Genomic DNA, 17,666 nt, shown 5'->3' with positions numbered 1-17,666 from the left:
CTTTGCCCATAAAGGCAAAGGCAACACTGTAGGGCTTTGGATCTCATTGTGCGTCTCCAAACCATCAGCATAAACATCCCATGAGAACTTGTTAGAAATGCAGGTTTTTTTAATGTTTATTTTTGAGAGACAGAGTGTGAGCGGGGGAGGGGCAGAAAGACAGGAAAACAGAATCTGAAGCAGGCTCCAGGCTCTGAGCTCTCAGCACAGAGCCCAATGTGGGGCTCGAACTCATGAACCGAGAAATCATGACCTGACCCGAAGTTGGACACTTAACTGACTGAGCCACCCAGGAGCCCCGGAAGTGCAGATTCTTGGGTCAAACCTTTACCTAATGAATCAGAAACTCAGGTGGGCTCAGAAAGCCCTCCAGGTGATTCTGATGTCCTAACGCAGGGACTGACAAACTATGGCCTGTGGGCCAAAATCACTGGGGCAGCCTGATTTGGTACAGCTGGTGAGCTAAGAATGGTTTCCATATTTTTGAAGAGTTGCCACAAGAAGAGCGACAAATAAAAACAAGGAATCTTTAATTGAGACTACATGTGGGCTGCAAAAACTACGATATTTACTCTGTGGTCCTTTACAGAAAAATGTTACCAACCTCTACATGGAAGTGTCAGAACTACTGTCAGAGGAGCTGCTAAATCAATGAGATGGGAGGAACTTAGATTCAAATAATTTTGTGGAGTAGACTTGCTCGTCAGTATGGCCAGTTTATCTCAGGACTGCTAGGCAAAGGAAGAATTAGCTGTGTCCTAAGTGACCCACATGTATGTGGGGGTCTCATTGTTACAGCAGCTGAGCCCGTACCCTAACTAATGGTTATTTTACCATTTGTTTTTACCCTAACAGGTAAGAAGCTGCTAAGTAATATGCTGATCTCCCTTTCCACACCTGTTAGCCAGTGGTCTGCAATTTGTTTTTCGTCTCCCACATTATGTCTTTCCTAGTGGCTGTTTAAAGATTCAGATGTTAGGTTCACCTAACAATCTTCCACATAACTTGAGCCCCAGAGGCTTCAGAAAAGTTCAAGGTCAAATTCAGTCTACCTGGCTGATGATACAAATGTTTTCTATTACGATAATTTCTTCAGAATAATCAGTAATCTCATAGTCAGTAATCTTGTCTTTACATATCCTTATTCTGATATATTGGTTTAGAATGGTTGGTGTATCAGCGCTGAACAAACCGTCATGACCTGTTTTCTGGCTGATGCAAACAGATTCACCCTTGTAAAAAATACACTGAGTGGCATTAGCTCTTAATAGATAGGATTTAATGGTAGTATCTGCAGCTGTCGGCTGTGGGATTTCTTTTTAAGAGCGCAGTTATGATTTAGGCCAGACACATAAGACTATTGCAATTAGGGAGGTAACTAAAAAGGTTTAAATGACCTTGTAGGGAGAGGGGTCTCTATTCCCAGCTGTGCTCCCAATGCCGGCTAAGCATCCTGTCTAGATCCGGAGATGGTGCAACACCCCAGCCTTGGAAAGCATATCAGAGGGGAAGGAAGGGAAAGGGTGGTTTGAACTACAAAGTTCAGTTGGCAAACACAGCTCTTCTCTGTCTCTCTGGAAATTTATAAGCCAGCTAGCAAGCAAGGTGGCAAAGCCGGATTTCCAGTGGGAGCAATGTGTCCCGAGGTAAGACACTGCACACAGAAACTGAGCTCAGGTTTGGGGCAATCGGTGGGTGAGTGGGCAGAAGAAGAGGGTTGGGTTTGCAGGGACAGGCAATGGCTTCGCAGCACTTCATAAGCGCAGTTGTGGCCACAGGCTCGCTCGTGTCATTTTGTACGCAGTAATGAAGCCTGACGAGAGGTCTCCTGCTTGCCGATAGCCGGCTGTTGTCCTAAAAATGCAAACCATCGCCTCAGGCCATGGAATCGGGAACAGGCAGAGGACAGAGGCTCCGGCTGGGCCTCCCACTGCTAGCTCTCCCTTCAGCACTCCCGACTTGGACAGAGAAAGCTGGTCTTTACCCTTGTACATAAGGACACAGAAGAAAGGGATTTTTTAAGGTGTCCCAGAGGCCGATGGTTTTAATCCAGACTTTTTGCTGAGCAGATATTAAAGATGGGGGAGGGGGGATGGCTAGCACCAATCCTCACGTCCCCATGTGTTTTCTCATGCAAAATAAGCTTTTTGAACTTGAAAGCTGCATTTTCGCTTAGTTCCCCAGTGCCCCCCTCTCCCCCCTCCACCTCTATCCTCTTTGTTTTCTCTATAGAGTAGGCAAGTAAATCGGACCCTCCCTCAGCAAGTCTTTTAACGATGGCTCATTAATAATCGATGGGCCTGGCGAACGCAGGGGTTCACAGCTCCGGGGCGAGGCAGCCGAAGACCCCGCGCCACATGGGAGACCCCGGCCTGGAGGAAGCCCCCGGGCCGAGGCTGGCGCGGCGGGGCCGCTGATCTGGAGGCTGCGCCTAGACCCGCAGATCCACGGAAAGCAGGCCAGGTCCGGGGCTGCCTGCCTGGACCGAGCTTAGCGATGCAAACCGAGTCGTCCCTTTCCGCAGTGTTTGTTGTTTGTTTTTGTTTTGAAATGCTGCCTTCCTGCTTCCCCAGCAGCCTGCCGGTCCTAAGACTGCAAAGACTTCCTTGACTTGGGGAAAGGCAAATTTTGAGTGGTAACTTGTCCCCCATTGGCTCTGAGGGTCTTTGTTGCCCACTGCTCGTATTTCAGAAGCCCTCCTCCTCTCTTGTCAGTCTCCTTGGAAGCAAACCCTGAAGTTGGAAAAAAAAAAAAATGCATGCTGTTTCCTTGTGTTTTTAGGCATCTATTATTTCTATGGAATTCTTGACAGACAACAAAAGATTAAAAAAAAACTGTCGATTTTTGCTGTCAAGGAAACAAGCTGTTCTCCCCATTTAAGGCTCCCTTGGTAAACCTGGTTAGAAACTTTATTAAGAATTGATGAATATAGTCAGTCTCTCACAGAAGTCACCTGGAGCTGTTTCTAGATCTCCACTATACGGAGAGCTTGATGAATCCCTGAAAGTGAATCCCGGCTGGATGAATGACCCTGGTTTTCTGAAAGGCCTGGTGGAAGGGGGCTGACCCAGGTGGGGCTTTCACGTGGTGGATGCCCTTGTGCTGCTCTGGGATAGGAACAAGAGCACTAGACCCTCACACCTGTGTAGCGTTTCCTGCTTCAAGAGCCCTTTCAAAGGAGCTATCAACTTTGCTCCCCTGTAACCCGGCGGGAAGGTAGAACATGCCGATCAGGTGGGCCACAAGGAAGTGATAGGGAGACCTCCAACTTGCTGCTCCCTTAGGGTTGCAAGTAATGGTAGCATGTAACCCCTTCTCTATATGTTTCCATCTTCCTTTGACACATTTTTCTCTTTATTCACCATTACGTATTTGTTAATTACTTTCCTTAAAATGCTACTTTCCAGGGAAATGAGGCAGGTATTCTGGGTCATTCTCCTTGCTGTGTTCATATCCCTATTGATTCTATCTCTTCTTGGTTAAGAGCCAATCGGTCCCATGAACCCCTGTGATTTCAGTAGGACTTAATGAACTTGAATTGTGACCACATTGGTAGGACTCTGTTTATGTTTACACAGTGGTTTTAACTTTGTTGTCTTAATAGACACTGACAGCAGTAATTTGTATATCTGGACCCACAAAACGGAGGCCACCCCAGTAGCCCGGCCCATGTCACACATCTAAACCTAAGTCAGCCTGCACTTATGGGAAATATTTTGCTCTTGGGGAAACCTACCACCCACCAATCACAATTCTCCAACTCAGCTCTAGCTAGTTTAACTTACCCTAGAAAGTAGGCCCTCATGGGGTGCCTGGGTGTCTCAGTTGGTTGGGTATCCATGACTGATGACTGAGGTCATGATCACTCAGTGGGTTCAAGCCCTGAGTCGAGCTCTGTGCTGATAGCTCAGAGCCTGGAGCCTGCTTCGGATTCTGTATCTCCCTCTCTCTCTGCCCCTCCCCCACTCACATTCTGTCTCTCAAAAAATAAATAAACCTTTAAAAAAATAAATAAAAAAGAAAAAGAAAGTAGGCCCTGCTGGCTCTATAAGGAAATCCCCGGCCACCTAGCCAATGCCGCCTTGTATCCGTGTTCCGCTTCTGATGCTCTTTGAAACTTGCTCTTGCCCAAAATCCCTCGAGAAGAGTGGCCCACTGTTTGTGAGGCAATGTACTACTCCCATTCATTAATTATTTTCCCTTGGATAATGAGTATCAGACTTGTTATTAAATTGTATTACTTTTGTTATTTGACAACCTTCATAGCAATCCCGTGAAGTAGGGATTTCCAACATCCTTCTCAGATGAGGCAGCTAAAGCTCAAGAAAGTTATGAATTTTCTCTTCCCCCCATTGTCATGCTGCTATTCGCCTGGCAACTAGGGCATGTTCACAGATGTACAAAGCTTATCGTCTATTTGGGGGAAGCCTGTAAGCCAGCAGTTAAGCTGTGGTATGTACCCCCAGAATCATAATTCAAGGTAGAATTGTAGTCCTCTGAAAAGAATATGAGCTAAGTACTGTATCATTTCAGAGTAGGGAGAGATTTCTTTTAATGGAAGGAACATATAGAGTGGTTGATCAAAGTCATGGTCCTTGGTATCACAGGGACTTGAGCTGAATCAGCTTCATTATTTGGTGGCTGTTGATATTGGACAAATTATTTAACCTAAGTTAATAATTAAAACTTAATCTAAGTTTTAGATTCCTCATCTGTAAAACTAAGTTTGTTATACTTACTGCATTTCCATGGGGATTAAATGAGATAATCCATGTAACTCATGGGGACTAGACAGAGTGAGGACTCAAAAAATGGTGGCAATTGTTGGAATACTCTGCATGCTTGGGATTTTGACAGCTAGAGATGGGGCAGATGATGACATTTCTGTCTTTCTTTTCTTTTCTTTTCCTTTTTTTTTTCTTCCAAGTGTGATGGAAAGAATTTTAAGAAGGGGTAAGCAGGTTGTATTTACATTTTATATAAATCACTTTCTGACATTTTCTGCTTCATAGTCCTAAAATTGCACTGTGTGGTACAAGTCGCTTGCAAAGAAGGTAATTACCAAGATAGTTTACAATTTGACCAGTACATTACAAAGCACTATTACCTCTTCTCTACAACAGTTTCAATAGATATTGTTGTCTCCTATTAATAGAGGAGAAAATAGAAGCCCAAGAAGAAAAATAACTTGTTTCCGGTCACACTTTTAGTAGCCGGACCAGATTCCTTCCTTTTTCTGATTCTTGTTCACGACTTCTTTCCTTGAAACTATTCTATGTCTCTTTTGCCTAACATTTTCAGTATACTAGGCATTGCTTCAAGTACATTATACATTTTAAGTCAACTAACCTGTACTGCATTTCCTTGAAGTTGGTACTTTTGTTAACCTACAGGTAAGCGGGTGGGGACAGGGAAGGCAAGTGACTTGCCCAAGGTTTCTTAGCATGTGCTGGACCTCTGCTTGGCACTGTTCCCATGAAATTATGCATCCCCTGGTTGCGTGCTCCGTGACCTCAAGTTTCTCTTCTATGATTCCTTCCACCTTGTTCCAAACCGAATAAGAACCAGCCCGAGGTGAACAGGTCGTCAATAGGTGTCTGCGACACTGGGCAGCTCACCTTGCAAGGAGACAACAGCCGCGAGTATTTGAATTGCTCTGTTGCACACTTTCCAGGCTCCCTGTGACCAGGAGAGACATGGCTTAGCAGAGAGGCTGCACAAGTGAAGGTGCTGGGGCAGCTGGGGTGGGGAGATCATGGGATTTGAAGTAAATAGAGCTGGGATGAAGACCAGTGCAGCCATGGGCACTTGCTCTTCCGGAACCCTAAGCAAATCATTGACATTTTGAGGGGGATCTATGCTATGTCTGAATTGCTATGTCTGAAAAAAACTGGGAGTAATATGAGCATTTTCCCACCTGCCTCACACATTGTTCTCAGGATAAAATAAAGCAGTGCATGAATATGCAATGTGAAGACTCTACATTGTATATAAATAGGAAGCACCAAAGGCCTCCAACCATTTTTAATATCAAATAAAATCCTGATTTGTCTAGTTGTCTAGAATGACGAGTGGAAATAATTTGTTTCTGTAACTGAACCCAGATTAGATCTCTGGACACCACCCTTCTATTAACGCACCTTGATTTTTGAATCCATGGAATTATTTTCACTTCCACGTCTTTTAATGATTGCATCACATTCCTCATTTTAGGAGAGAATCTGAACCCACAGGTCTCATCAGCTTAACACCTTTGTCCAAAGAAAAAAGAGGGGACACTTTCCTGGTTTGTCACATTAACTGATAACTTTAGTCAATGTGGCCCCCTCACCAGAGTATAGGATATAGGATAAGGTCACATTCATTTTGTTATTCAAATTATAGTAGCTGTGTTTCATCCAGTTTCCTCTTTCCCCATGGGGTTCCATGAAAAAACCAAGACCCTTAGAAATTTACTCAGTCCAAAGAGCTTAGTCTCCATAGATACATCACTTGACAAAGGAAGAAAGTAGAACATCTGGTCAAATGGCAGAAGAGCCCCTTTCTCTGCTGCTGTTGTTGCCATCCACAGCAAACCCTGCAAGTTGAGGAGCCGATATCCTGCCTATTGACAAGCTGCTCTGTCAAGATTGTAATGGGGTCACTGGTGGTTTGTCAGCAAGAGGATCCGGGAAGGGAGGAGAGCCCCTTCCTGCCCCAGGATTCCTGAGCCTCCGGGGTGAGATCCCCACGCGAGCAGCAATCTCAGTCCTCACGCCCACAGCACTGCCCTGGGGCTGCAATAGTTCCAGAGCCACCGTCGGAAGGGAGTTGAGCCTTGGCCACTTCGGGGGGCCTAAGACCAGTCCTCCTCTCCAGCAATCCTGGTACCAGGGTTTAGTCACCGCTTTGGGACTCTCCTTTCCTTCTAATGACTTTCCTCCTCAGGGTCCTTTTGTTTCTCCTGCAGCCTAGTGCAAGGGTCGTCAAACTACAGCCTGTGGGCCACATCAGCCTGCTGCTGTTTTTGTAAATAAAGTTTTATTGGAACACAGCTATGCTCATTTGCTTACATATCTTCTATGGCTGCTTTCATACCGCGGAGTGGAGGACCTATGGTGACACGCTGTGGCCTACAAAGCCTAAAATGTCCACTACCTGGCCCTTTGTGGAAAAAATGTGTTCAGACACCCGTGACCATCAAAAGTGTCATAGTGACATTGATTATGGCAGTAAAATGTTCTTCTACAAGGTTCTGTAGTCAAATAAATGGAAGGATGTAAATGAGTGCATGTGTGAGGGATAGCGCCAATCATCAAAGCAGCTACACTCCAGGTTCTTGTCAAACCACCATCGGCAATTCTTTTATACTCTGTCCCCAGCCGCAATGATTTTTTCCCCCAGAACAAAGAAGATGAGCTCTAAGTTGATTTGAGATCTCCACTTCCAGAAATAGAAATAGGTACCAAGTTTTAAATAGAGAACAGCCTGACTCATCAGTATCCCAAACACACGCCCAGGGATAGGAAATGCTATCATAGGGAACAGCCAATGGCTTCTCAAAATAAATAAGTGCTCGTACTCGGAGTAGTAGTAGTCACGTCAGGTGCCTTTTGGACTACTAAAAGATAAAGAGACATGAAATCAAACTTTTTTGGAAGATTTTGTGAACGGTAATCTTTATATTGAAAAACATTCACAAGAAAAGCACTAGAGTCATGTTGACCCAACTAATTAAAAATGAGAAGATTCACAATGTAGTTGGCTTTTCCTCTCTTGCTTCATGAGCCTTGTTGTCCAACAGCCTGAGCTAAACATGCTGTGTCAATCTTCTCTTTTACATTTCCTGGGTGTTTTCTTCTGAGATTCTGCAACAACCCTGTCATTATTTTAAATATTTTTGCCTGTAAATTTCAGAATACTTGATCTGATTTTAATAGGATCCATGTGTGAAATCCTTTATTTTTTTTTTCATCTATCGTTCTGATTCTTTCTGCTCTTTAGTACAGCACAGCTTGGTAGCACTAGGTACGTCTTGTTGAAAGTATGTCCATAAATATGTCCCTTGCAGCATGGAACAGCTTGTTAAATTGGCAGTCCTCAGCAGTTTGCCTAGAAAAGTTTGCCTCACTTGCGATAGTCCAAATGTAGGGCAGAACACAGCGTAACTTTTTATCTAATTTTACCAATTGACATATTCTTCAAATTTTTAACTACCTCGTGTCTTTTCCTTACAGTGCCGACACCTGACTTTAAAGTGGCTAAATGTTCTCCCAATTGCCAAATGTGGATAGGGAAATTACCTTTTATTACTGGATATTAATCTGGGGAGAAATGAAAGAAAATAACACAATAATTTAAAACAGGATACTAAATACACTGTGGGAAATGCATCCTGAATGGCTGGGGCCACTGCTTTCTATTCCTTAGGTGGGATTGGTGTTGTTGTTCTTTATGGCAAGGGTGGGGCTCACTAATTTTAATTTTTCAAGTTTTGTTGATATCCTTTAGTGGTATACAGTACTTAATAATACCCCCCCCCCTTGTTTTGGAGAAAGAGAGGGCGAGTGGAGGAGAGGGGCACAGAGAGAGACAGAGAGAGAGAGAGAGAGAGTAGAGAGAGAGAGAGAGAGGGAAAATCTTAAACAGGCTCCATGCTCAGTGCAGAGCCTGATACAGGGCTTGATCCCACGACCCTGGGATCACAACCTGAGCCAAAATCAAGAGTCAGACACTCAACCAACTGAGACACTCAGGCACCCCTAAGATACACCGTTATTGAGACTGATACACTTTGGGATTTTATTGGTATGCTCTGATTTTCAGCTCTCGCTGGTTAGGATCCTGTTAGAACTAGGAGTGACAAATATAGAAGGACTTTCAATCCATAATTTAATGTCACAAGGATGAGCCTTCAATGCCACAGCCCTTTGCCCTCACCTCTGTGAGAGGAGGCCAAGTTCTCTCCCTCCCTATGTCTATGGAACATAGTCAGGCAGCACGTATGTCTTCAGGCCTCAGAACACCAGAAAAACTCCTTGTCAGCCTGTAATTACACTATTTACAATGTACCAAACCTTTTCCTGGGGGGAAACCGCACAACGAAACAAGACAAAACAAAGCACATATCTGAATGTGGCATCGGTGAAGGGACCCACAGCTTTGTGTTCAGTAACCCTGTTTTGGTGGCCACACCCTCCAGATGGCCCTAAGCGCTTTCAGGAAGTTGCCTGAAGAGAATGCATTTTCCATGCTTACTCCCTGTCTTCAGATTTTATCACTCAACAGAGTATTTGCCTGTTTATGACAAATTTATTAGAAAATATCATTGCTGGAACAATTCTTGAAGAAAGCCTTCTTAGAAATCCAAAGTGGACTTTTTAGCAAAATGACACATACTTTTCCACCTTCTTCTTCTTTTTTTTAAATGTTTATTTATTTTTGAGAGAGAGAGAGAGAGTAAGTAGGGGAGGGGCAGAGAGAAAGGGGAGCAGAGGATCTGAAGCAGGCTCCACGTGACAGTAGAGAGCCCAACACAGGGCTCAAACTCACTAACTGTGAGATCATGACCTGAGTCCAAGTTGGATGCTTAACCGACTGAGCCACCAGGTGCCCCTCCACCTTTTAAACATGCTTTCCCAGCTGCAGGTGAGTAAGGACCACTGCATTTAGATCATTTTAGTTTTACTGAAATTATGTGAGACATAGACTCGCCTTTGATTTTCAGAGGTGAACATTTATATTCCACACCTCTCTCAAGGGTAAGAGACAGAATCTGAATCTCTGTCTTAGTATTTCTTAAAAGTGGGGGGTTGGAGTTTTACTGACTTCAGAATCATCCTGGGTAGAAGTTACAAGTGCACATTGGTGGGATTCACTTCTAACTCACTGAATCAGAGCCACTAAGGTAGTATTGGGGTAATTCTGATGCATATGAAAAATTTGAGAGCATCACATCCATTGCCCTGTACATAGCTGGTGTTCAATATATTTGTGTGTGTGTGTGTGTGTGTGTGTGTGAAGGGAATAAAAATATTCCAAGGAAATTTAAAAAATTATTCAAATGTAGTACTGTTTAAAAAAGAATTAAATGTCCTTCAGGCTTTATGTTGATTTAACCATGTTAAAACTGTGACCAAAGACATTCTAAATTGTGGAACTGTGGTTGATAATTGAAAGAGAAAATCTCTTGGCATCTTGAAGAATATTTTCTAATACTCTTAGAGGGGTCTGTAAAGCACATTTAAAATAACTATCCTGGATCACTTTACTATTTTTTTAATTAGAAAAATTTAATTATTGCCAAAAGCTATTTGCTGGAATTATATAAAAATGTTTACAGATGCCTTAGGAAGAAAACAGCAGAATGTGGAACTAATTGTGTTGATTCAAGATAATTATGAAACACAAATGACCATTACTTACAACAAGTCCCCTGACAACCAAGGGTTGACTCCAGGGATCAGGCTCAAATGAAGGAAATAATAATAATAATAATAATAAAAGAGCAGTGATATACTTATGTGGTAATAATCAAAGTAGAAAATGTGCCCTATTCCCAAGTTAATAAAGGCCTTTAGCGACATTTCGGTTTTTCAGTTACACAAGCTATATTTTCACTAAGTAAAGCTTCTTCCCCCACCCCCTAACTTCAAAGGAGTATCTTGTTTTTAAAAATCTTGAATTCCTATCGCATTGACTCTTGGGAATACGAGGTGAATGAATTACGTTTCCTGACTTTCCCTTATGGTGGAGAGAGACATATTTGGGTATGAATTGTTTTCTTTTCCATCCTAGATTTTCAGTGAGATTTCATGCCAGGGTTGCAGGTAAGAGCCCACAAGAGACTTTCTGGGTGCTATAAGATGTCTTGGCACAAAAGACCTGAGCAACTATAATCGGGGTGTTTGCAGGTGGTCCCCAACCTATGTGGACTTCTTGTTCTATTGTGATTTGATCATGCTCTATTTAGACTAAAAGGTAGAATCAAAAACACAGAAAAGGCCAGAAACTTCTATTGGGAATCACCACCAATAAGAAATGTTAGAGGACCAAACATGATTTTGAGTCTTCTATTGAACAATAACATCTTGGAGAGAGACTTTAACACATTTGTAGGAAAACAGTCAGGTTTCAATTTCACATTACTAAACTGAAAGACAAGCTGTAAATCAACATGTAAGTCACCAGATCAACAATGTGTAATAGAAATAGAAGGTGAGCCACAGATACAATTTAAAATGTACTTCTAGCTACTTCAAAAAAAGTAGAGAGAGACAGGTGAGAGTAATTTAATATTTTATTTAACCCATTATTTCCAGAATATCATTTTAACATTTAATGACTATAAAGATCGTTAATGAGATATTTGACATTCTTTCATCATACTAGGTCTTCACATGTCACTTTGAATTAGCCAAATTTCAAGTGTTCAATGGCCACATGTGGGTAGTGGCTGCCATATTGGACAATTTAGCCCTGGACTGTTAATCTTCCATCCATGTATTAGTTCTCTAAGAGGGACTCTTTTTTTTTTTTTTTTTTAATTTTTTTTTTCAACGTTTATTTATTTTTGGGACAGAGAGAGACAGAGCATGAACGGGCGAGGGGCAGAGAGAGAGGGAGACACAGAAACGGAAACAAGCTCCAGGCTCTGAGCCATCAGCCCAGAACCCGATGCGGGGCTCGAACTCATGGACCGCGAGATCGTGACCTGGCTGAAGTCGGACGCTTAACCGACTGCGCCACCCAGGCACCCCTAAGAGGGACTCTTTTGAAGGATGAATTATTTCAAAGGCTGTAAAATGTTGTCATTTCCATGTGATCTTTTTTTTTTTTTTTTTTTTTTTTATTTTTTTTTGGGACAGAGAGAGACAGAGCATGAACGGGGGAGGGGCAGAGAGAGAGGGAGACACAGAATCGGAAACAGGCTCCAGGCTCTGAGCCATCAGCCCAGAGCCCGACGCGGGGCTCGAACTCACGGACCGTGAGATCGTGACCTGGCTGAAGTTGGACGCTTAACCGACTGCGCCACCCAGGCGCCCCTCCATGTGATCTTAAGATGAGTATGTGTCAGTGAATGACCAGGAGTGACAGTGGGAAATGTGCTTTCTGTTGATGTATTTGAAAGTTACCCTTGGGTTTTCCCAGGCTGCAGAGGCTGACCTTTTCCAGCACTGTTACTTGTTCAGTTGCTGCATTTACTAGGTTGGGCTGTCAGACAGACACTGCAAATTGCAATGTGCTATGGCTGTGCTGGACTGTTGGACTGTTGGATGATACTCTAAGATGTCTTTACTCTCTGCTAGTGGCTGTCTCACTGCAGCTTGCTATCTAGCAACTGCTTATGCCTCCTCTGCCAAAGATGCTGAGCCAGTGGACTGGTCTCATTCTAGGCTTTCACTATTGGCTAGTAACTGGACAGAGATCTCAAGGAGCCAGACGTGGTGTTCATGGCAAATGTGAGTCTCATAGGCAGAGTGAAGGTTGAGCAATACCGTGACTCAGTGTTTAGACTTAATCTCAATCTGGAGTGTTACACATCAATAATATATTATTGACTTAGAAACATACCAGCTTTTTTGAACTGTTTTCATTTATTTCTGGATTTCAAGTTCAGAAAGTTGATAATTATATATCATATAATTCATGACACCATATCATTGGTTTGCACAGGTTTCTGTCAACCAACTGACTGATTCACTTATATGTCACCTATCTCTCTATCAACTGTCCATTCATGTTTTTATCAGTCCATCTCATTTGATTCCCATTTTTCAACTTCTGTCATTCTGGTTGTTTCTCTTATCACAAACAGTCATATTAATATGTTTAATGATATCTTTTTGTTTTCATGTTTTTATAAGACATTTGTTCGTGCATTCTAGTTTATACAAGTGTCATTATGTTACACAGATCATTCTATTTTCTTTTTATCATTATAGCCTATTGATTCTAAGACCTATCCATATAGCTATGTAAACATTCAGCTATTTGTTTCTAATTACTGCAGAATACTTCATAGCTGGTATCTACCATGTTTTACCTGTCCACCAGCAATAGACTCCATGATTGCCTCACACCATGACAAACAGCACTGTGATAAATATCATGGAGGATGCCCCCCTTCTCCACCCTTCAACCCCCCCCCCCCACACTGTATGAGAATATTTTTGAGAATTGTATCCAGCAAGAGTACTATTTGTCATAGGGAGTATTTAATTTAACTAAGTACTACCAAGTTGCTTCCAGAATGTCTGCACTGGTCTATGCTTAAATCATCAGGCATATGAAGGTTTTCATATAGCTATATGCTCAACAATAATGGCATTATTCAGCTTTTCAATTTTAATCAACCTAATGAGTTTCTTAAACTTTTTTATGCTATCATGTCAAAGTGTATGGTAAAACATAAAATTGGGAAGCAAACCGAGGTGATAAAATCCAGTTTTCTATTCTTTTTGAAAAACATTTGACCATGTGCTGGTTGATACAGGCCTAGAGACAAGTCACTATGCTTAATAAAAGTAGTGAGAGTGGGAATCCTTGTTTTGTTTCTGATCTTAGAGGAAAAGCTTGAAGCTTTTCACCGATAACTATGGTATCAGCTGTGGGTATGTCATAAATGGGCTTTATTATGCTGTGGTACATTCTGCTTATACCTACTTTGTTGAGAATTTTTGATCACAAATAGATACTGAATATTGTCTAATGCTTTTTCTGCATCTACTGAGATGATCATATGATTTTTATCTTTCATTTTGTTAATTTGGTGTATTGTGTGGATTGATTTGCAGATGTTAAACCATCCTTGTATCTCTGAATTAAGTTCCACTTGATCATACTGTATGATCATTTTAATTTAATGTATTATTGAATTCAGTTTGCTAATATTTTGTTGAGGATTTTTGCATCTGTGTTCATCAGGGATATCGGCCTGTAATTTTTGTGGTGTTTTGTCTGGTTTTGGTATCAGGGTAATGCTGGGCTTGTAAAATGAATTTGGAAGTGTTCCCTCCTCTTTAATTTTTTGGCAGATTTTGAAAAGAGTAGGTGTTAAATCTTTGAATGTTTGGTAGAATTCACTAGTCTGATCCTGGACTTTGTTTCTTGGGAGGTTTTTTATGACTAATTCGATCTCTTACTAGTAATCAGTCTATTTAAATTTTCTATTTCTTCCTCAGTCCTGGAATATTGTATATTTCTAGGAATTTATCCATTTTTTCTAGGCTGTTCAGTTTGTTGGCATAAAATTGTTTGCTTATGATACTTTGCATGTCTGTGATATCAATTGTAACTTCTCTGCTTTCATTTTGATTTTATTTGAGCCTTCTCTCTCTCTTTTTTTTTCCCCCTTGGTGAGTCTACCTAAAAGTTTGTCATTTTAGTTGATCTATTCAAAGAACCAGCTTTTAGTTTCATTGATCTTTTCTATTGTCTTTTTAGTCTCTTATTTCTATTCTGATCTGTATTGTTTCCTTCCTTCTACTAACTTTGGGCTTCATTTATTCCTTTTCTAGTTCCTTTAGGTGTAAATTTAGATTATTTGTTTTGGATTTCTCTTATTTATTGAGCTATTTAGATTTCTCTTATTTATTGCTCTGAACGTCCCTCTTAGAATGGCCTTTGCTGCATCCCACAGATTTTGGTATGTCATATTTCTGTTTCTAAATATTTTTAAATTTCTCCTTTTATTTACTTGATGATCAAGTGGCTGTGCAGTTGCATGTTGTTTAATATTCAGGTTTTTGTGTTTTTTCCAGTTTTCTTCTGTCCCCATTTAGGTCTGTTAATATTTGCTTTCTAATTTTGATGGTTCTATGTTGGGTGAATATATATTTATAAATGTGTATCTTCTTGCTAGATTGGCCCCTTTATCATTATTTAATGCCATCCATTGTCTTTTATTACAGTCTTTGTTTTAAAGTTTATTTTGTCTGATATAAGTATGGCTACATCAGCTTTCTTTTAATTTTCTTTGCATGGAATATATTTTTTTCATCCCTTAACTTTCAGTCTCTGTGTGTCTTTAAATCTGAAGTGAGTCTCTTGTAGGCAGCAGTCTCTTTTTTTATCCATTCAGTCACAGCCTTTGACTGGAAAATTTAGTCCATTTACATTTAAAGTAGTTAGTAGTTAGTGGTAGGTATGTCATTTAACTTAACTTATTAACTTAACATTAACTTATTGACATTACAAAAATTTTTTTTAATGTTTATTTATTTTTGAGAGAGAGAGAGAGAGAGAGAGAGATCAAGCGAGGGGTAGAGAGACACACACACACAGAATCTGAAGCAGGCTCCAGGCTCTGAGCTGTCAGCACAGATTCTGATGCAGGGCTCAAACTCATGAGCCATGAGATCATGACCTGAGCCAAAGATGGATGCTTAACTGACTGAGCCACCCAGGTGCCCTGTACTTATTGACATTTTTAAAAATTGTTTTATGGCTGTTTTTGTAGTTCCTCTCTGTTCCTTTCTTCTTCTCTATTTTCCCTTGTGGTATGATGAGTTTGTTCAGTGTTTTATTAAGATTCCTTTTTCAATTTCTTTTGTGCATTTACTATATGTTTTTGATTTGTGGCTACTGTGAGGTTCACATGTAACATCCTATGTATATAACAGTCTATTTAAATTGATAGCAACTTAAATTTGAACACATTCCAAACTCTACATTTTTACTCACCCCATCCTCATATTTTATATTTTTGATGTCACATTTTACCTCTTAATCAACAGCCTGGTTTGTTCTTGATGTGTCCCTGTTGTTGAGGGTATGCCAAGACCTGTCTGTGTTCCTAGGGGAGGAATCTCATTTAGCACCTAGTTTCAGGCTGATGAGAAGCCAGAGCCTCAGGCAGCAGCTTTTAAAATATGCAAATATATACAGTCCTGTGGGACCACAATTGTAAACCCTGTTGGCCTCCAGACCAGGAGATCTGGAGGTTGCCCCTGGGTGATGGTTGCAAAAATTGGAACTCCAGATGTGTGTGTAAGCTCCTTTCTGAGAGGTATTCGCCAAGGGAGTGTGCCATGATGGTGTCACTCTGCTCACATTCCTAGGAGTACCTCCATAACCTCTAGATGTGTGAGAAAACGGAATCCTTGCTCCTTAGGCTGAAGGTACAGGATAAAAGAATAGGCCTTTTTCAAGGGAAGACTGGGGTTGTGTTTCAGTTTGCTGTCTGTGCAGAGCCCTGGGCAGGGGGGAGGGGCTGCCAAGACTATCCTTCTGATTGTTACAATCTCTTGGAGCTCAGGAACTCCAGCCCCCTTGGCCACAAGGGCCAGGCAAACATGGCATCCCCTGTGTGGTTTATGTGGACCAGCCATCTTCAGCAGGGCAGCTGGAAATATAGGGGCTGGGGCACATTCACCGGCTTCAGAAAAGGCAGTGGGAAAATGTCTTGACTGTTTGGCTTCAGCAATGCTGGAGGAGAATGCCTTGACTATGGGTATATGCTTGCCCCAGGATAGAGGTTGAAGAATGCCATGACTGCTCCTATTTGCCAACCCCAGCCAGGCAGGGTGAGTGTTGCAACTGCCCATGCTCACCAATGTTAGCAAGGGACTGGAAGAATGCTATTACAATCATTGGTGCTCACTTGCCCCAGCCAGGGAGCAGGGCATCACTGCAGCTGCCTCCACTCTCTGGCCTTGGCAAGGCAGCGAGACAGTGTCATGACCACTTACCCCTTCCTGACTCAGCGAGGCAGCGGGAGGATGCTGTGCCCGAATATACCACCAGCACTACTAGTGGGATAGGTGGAGAGCACACAAATGGAATCCACCAGTACTTCCACCTCTGGAGAGCACTCCCAACTGCCCCCTGCCCCTCCAGCAGATTCTCCCAGGCCAGAAAATGAATCTTCTTTATATACAGTTGAGGCACTTTTCAAATCAGTGCTTTTTCACCAGATCCTAGGGTGAGAGAGACTGCCCACAAGCTATTTAACAAGAGAATCTGTTTTTATAGCATTTTGCATCCCTTGGACATTAGCCCCATTGATTTTCTAAGTCAGACATTTTTGGGGGCTTCTATCTCTGATGTAGATCCCAAGGGTTCTGGTGTCTGATTTGGGGGACCAATCCCTCACTCCACTGGGAGAAGTGCCAGACATGTGAGATCCCTCTTTACTCTGCATTGAGGCACAGGGGTAGGGTTTTTGGTGGAACTGTGTCTCTACCTCTCCTACTCATCTCGATGTAGTAGTCCTTTTATCCTCTTGTGGAGAAGCAGTTGAATTAGTTTTCAGAGGGAAATGATCAGTATGTAGCTGTAGATTTGATATGTCCATGGGAGGAAATGAGTTCAGAATCTTCTCATGTTGCCATCTTGAATCCCACTTCTCATTCATCATTTTAAATAGCTTCCTTATGTCCATGCACTTAACAAACTTTCAGTAAACATTTGCTGAGTGAATAAATGAGTAAATGAATGGCAAAATAGAGGGCTATTAACTTGCACGCCATGTAAAGGCAAAAGAGTGTGTCTGTTACTCTGTAATATGAGTGACAGTGATTATGGGAAGGTGAGAACAGGATCTAAAGACAGTAAATTAGAGGATATGTACAAAATGAAAAAATTACAAATAGCACAATTTATACACATATTCTCTTAGATATTTATTCATAATTAGGTTCAATGTAAAATAATTTCAGAAATTATCTTACACAGTTGGTAAACAC

General features: G+C 41.8%; 1 long non-coding RNA gene across 1 annotated transcript in view; it reads left to right on the top strand.

The window, feature by feature from the left end:
* Positions 1–17,666, top strand: part of LOC125156039 (uncharacterized) — a 35,244-nt gene that overhangs the window by 6,746 nt on the left and 10,832 nt on the right. The window lies entirely within an intron of this gene.

Source organism: Prionailurus viverrinus, chromosome F2, assembly GCF_022837055.1.
Source record: "Prionailurus viverrinus isolate Anna chromosome F2, UM_Priviv_1.0, whole genome shotgun sequence".
In the NCBI taxonomy this organism is placed as follows: domain Eukaryota; kingdom Metazoa; phylum Chordata; class Mammalia; order Carnivora; family Felidae; genus Prionailurus; species Prionailurus viverrinus.
The sequence above is the reverse complement of the archived record's forward strand: the minus strand, read 5'-3'. Positions and strand labels throughout refer to the sequence as shown.